General features: G+C 48.6%; 1 pseudogene across 1 annotated transcript; it reads left to right on the top strand.

Annotated features, from left to right (window-relative positions):
• Positions 1-1,522: 1,522 nt before the first annotated feature.
• Positions 1,523-3,232, top strand: LOC149834084 (protein ASPARTIC PROTEASE IN GUARD CELL 1 pseudogene; annotated as a pseudogene). The gene has a single exon (XR_016432505.1). The product of XR_016432505.1 is annotated as a protein ASPARTIC PROTEASE IN GUARD CELL 1 pseudogene (transcript).
• Positions 3,233-4,411: the final 1,179 nt, after the last annotated feature.

Below are 4,411 nucleotides of genomic sequence, written 5' to 3'. Positions count from 1 at the left end.
ACCTTGGATACCTGTGGCAATCAAACACAAATTGAGCCCCAAGGAGGGGTTGGTGAAGTGGGGTGAGGCCTTGGCTGTTAGGCAGGCGGTGAAGTGGGGTGAGGCCTTGGCTGTTCGAATCAAGTATACAAGGACACAGGCAAGGGGACACGTGAGGGACCATTTTTGTGCATTTTTTCTTAAGAATAGTATATAATGGACACGATTCGAAGGTAGGTTGAAGTATATATGTGACATAGCCAAACACTCAAAACCTGATCCAAAACCACATTGGACCCATCCAAACCATCTTAAAAAGAAACTATCCTATCCAAACCGGAGCAAATATCCAACTTATTTGGACACCGTTACATGACTCATTGTCATACCCACCCGTTTGGGCGATCCATTTCCCCTCGAAACACATGATACAGTCCGTATTCAGGGGAGGCGAATCAGGTCATGCTGAAAATGAGCGTTTTTGCTCATGCTGACATCGTGGCCATCCGATTTGCATTTTAAAAAGCTCAAAAGTCAACAAAACCACGTGGCATTCATCCAAAATGCAAACAGACGGCCACGATGTCGGCATGAGCAAAAACGCTCATGTTCAGCATGACCTGATCTGCTTCCGTATTCAGGCGGACACGGTGGTCATTCTAAAAGGAGAAAAGGACAACCATTTATTTTGTTGCAGTGAAAAGTATCCACCGCGCGTCACGGTCAGAGGTATATTTTCGTCCTTGACCAGAGAATCGGAAGGATACGGACGTCAGATCCTCGTGACACCCCCAATCGGCGGTGACACGTCAGACAAGTTAGGGGCATTTTAAGCATTTCTGGAGGAAAAAAACCTTTAAAAAGGGAGTCCTGATCGGGTGCAATATGATTGCACAAATTTTGTGCATTAAGCACCTGATCGGTAATGCACAAATATTTGTGCAATCATACTGCACCTGATCTTTTCACTCGAAAAGGTAACGGTCCCCAAAATTTCGGGTAAGTTAAAAAAAAATAGAAATAAATACGACATAAAGATTGTTGTCTATCGAAGTTTTTATTATGCCACTTTTATTTTAATAAATTCCAATGCAGTACTCACGATGCCAATGGATCATACTACCACTTAAGACGAGTTAGAGGATAAAATTGAGCTGAACAAGTTCATGAAATCCAACTATTTTGTCACTATAAATATCACATATGAAGATCTTCTTTTTCTTTCTTTTGAAAAAGAGGAAAACAGATTTTTATTGTCTCGTATTTCCTAAGAAAACTAAATGGAGCACAATACGCAATGAGAAAAGGGAGGGATGTGAACGTCATATCCACAATAAGAAAAGGTGACGTACACATCCTCCGATAATAATATTAATATAAAAAAAATCAGAAGAAAAAGGTAAAAAGTGGGAAGCCTTAGATTAGGTCACCGATCTCTTCCATCTCCCTTTTATCAACGCATCTGACGTGATCCATCCTCTTGATGGGCCCCATCGTCCCTTCCCGTTATAAGCCCACTACCACCACTCCCCCCTTCAGCTCTGAACTCTGTGCTTAGATCCACGCTCTCTCTCTCTCTCTCTCTACATTCTCCCTCCCCAGTAGTCACCATTCTTATCTCTTTGCGTTTTCTCTCTTCTGCAACCAAAAAAAAGAAAGAAAAAATGTGGGGATCTAGTGCCTTCTCGCTCTTCTTCTCGCTCACCATCTTGCTTTCTCTCTCTACATTCTCTCTCTCTAGGGAGCTGAGGCACCACCAGAGGAGCACCACCCTCGACGTCGCGGCCTCCCTCTCGGCCACCCACGAGGTGCTCTCCCGCACACCGCAATCCCTAGAGGACTTCCTCTCCACACTCTCCTCCTCCGCCGCAGCCACCACCTTCGAGCTCCGGCCAAGGGAAACCCTAAAACCCTCTGGCCACAGGGACTACAAAATCCTAACGCTAGCCCGACTCCGTCGAGACGCAGCCCGAGTCGAGTCGCTGAACGCGAGGCTTGCCCTCAGGCTCAAGGGCGTTAGCAAGGCCGACCTCAAGCCTCTTGGGGAGGAGGAAGCCCGACTTGACTCGGCGGACGACCTCCAGGGGCCGATCGTCTCGGGCATGACCCAGGGTAGCGGCGAGTACTTCTCCCGTATCGGAATCGGCCGGCCTGTTAAGCCTCTCTTCGTGGTTCTCGACACGGGCAGTGACGTCACGTGGGTGCAGTGCCAGCCTTGCACCGACTGCTACCAGCAGGCCGACCCCATGTTCGACCCTGCCGCATCCGAGTCGTATTCTCCGATCTCTTGCGACTCGTCTCAGTGTAAGTCGCTCGACGTCTCGGAGTGCCGAAACGGTACCTGCGAGTATCAGGTTTCCTACGGGGACGGGTCCTACACCGTGGGTAACTTCGCGACAGAGACGCTGACCTTCGGACCCAGCGCGTCCGTTGACCGGATCGCTCTGGGCTGCGGCCACGATAACGAGGGGCTGTTCGTGGGCGCGGGCGGCCTGCTCGGGCTCGGCCGTGGGTCGCTCTCCTTCCCGAGCCAGCTCTCTGCCTCGGCCTTCTCCTACTGCCTCGTTGACCGAGACTCGAGCTCGGCGGGCACCCTTGTCTTCGGACCCGGCGCGACCGAGGGCCTGGAGTTGGTCCGGGCGCCGCTGCTCCGCAACAGGAGGATGGACACGTTCTACTACGTGGGGTTATCGGGCATCTCCGTTGGTGGGTCCCCACTTTCCATCCCGCCGTCCGTTTTCCAGATGGACGAGAGCGGCAACGGAGGGATCATCCTCGACTCAGGCACGGCCGTGACCCGGCTGCCACCTTCTGCCTACGGTGCCCTCCGAGACGCTTTCGTCGCGGCCACCCCGAGTCTCCCTCGCGCCACTCCCGTCTCGCTCTTCGACACCTGCTACGACCTCTCGTCTCGGACCAGCGTCGACGTCGCCACCATCGCGCTCCACTTCGGCTCGGGCGAGTCGCTGCAGCTGCCCGCCAAGAACTACCTTGTGCCGGTCGACTCGACCGGTACATTCTGCTTCGCCTTTGCGCCGACGTCGTCGTCTCTCTCCATCATCGGCAACGTGCAGCAGCAGGGAATCCGGGTCTCCTTCGACTCAGCCAATTCTCAGATCGGTTTCTTTCCCAACAAGTGCTAGAGCGTACTGAGACCGAGACGGTACAAACCAGGCGATAATATTTAGCTGTTGGAAAACTTGGTGTAGCTAATTAAGGTGATTAGAGGAGAAATGACATATATTTGATAAAAAAAAAACGCCAGAGATTTTGGCTGGTGGGTTGAAGCATTGAAGTTGGTGGTTTTATTATTAAATATATATATATGTAGTTTTTTTTTTTCTTCTGGTTGGTGGGTGTAATTATTTAAGATTATGTGATATTTAATTATGGGTAGTTGATCTCATTACATTGTTGGCACAGTTTTTCTAATGCTTTTAAGATTTGCTTTACGTACTTTTGGTGTTTGGTGTCTGGTGTCGGCCCCACTTCTCTGATTCCTGCACGTGAATCTGTTTTGGCCGAGCCCTTGCGTCTTTTGTTGCAATTATGTCTTTGTTCGGTTAGAAGTGGTCGGTCCATTAGGATTCCTCTTTCCGGTAAATTCCAGCTTCAAAATGAGGGCCTGTCTTTGAACTAAGTTCACATTTTGAGTGAAGTTCAAATATGTACAACTTTGTTGCCTGCCGGATGCAAATTTGATAATGCGGGGATGGGAATTCCCCTTACCCGTTTGGAGATGCAGAGAATTTCCACCTTAAAAACAAAATTTGGATTCAAGGACAGTTGATTCCCAGCCCACGTGGTGTGGATTTTAGACGCAAAATGTCATCATTTTAATTGCACGATTGAACAATGACAGCTGAGAATTCTAAAGTTTGTGATTGTTTCTCACAAAGTCTTGCGACCAGATCCCAGGGATAAGCATTCTCAAGTGAGAATCACAACGACAGCTTGCACTTTATGTTTTTCCAAGCTTGTTCAAGTGTTGTGGTTTTGATTTGCGATCTAGGAAAGCTAAGGAAATTCAAGAATCACAAGATGTTGCAAACATGCCCATCATCATGCATTAAGCCTTATCATCCAACTCTTGGCATAGCTTAAAAAAATGAAACTTTGATGAATGATTCTCTTTTTATTTGAGAAAGAGGGAGTTGGGATTCTTTTTCTTGTTTGAGAACCTTGAAAATGCCCACTTGAAATTTGAAGGCGCGTTTGGTTCAAGAACTCGCGGGCAAGACAGGATTGCGATCCCCATGATGTGGACCGAAGGCCCGATTTCCAAGACTGGTTTGTCCGGTGGACACCATGGATCATGTGGATCTCACATGGTGGGGACACAAGTAATTCATCATGCTATCCAAACATGCTTGAAAGGCTCAAGATCGTGCGTGTTCAACTAAATCGTGATTTCACTGTTGTTTGAGAGGGT

This window comes from Nuphar pumila, chromosome 6 (genome assembly GCF_984573655.1).
Source record: "Nuphar pumila chromosome 6, dmNupPumi1.hap1.1, whole genome shotgun sequence".
NCBI lineage: Eukaryota > Viridiplantae > Streptophyta > Magnoliopsida > Nymphaeales > Nymphaeaceae > Nuphar > Nuphar pumila.
This window is presented reverse-complemented; position numbering and strand designations above follow the sequence as displayed.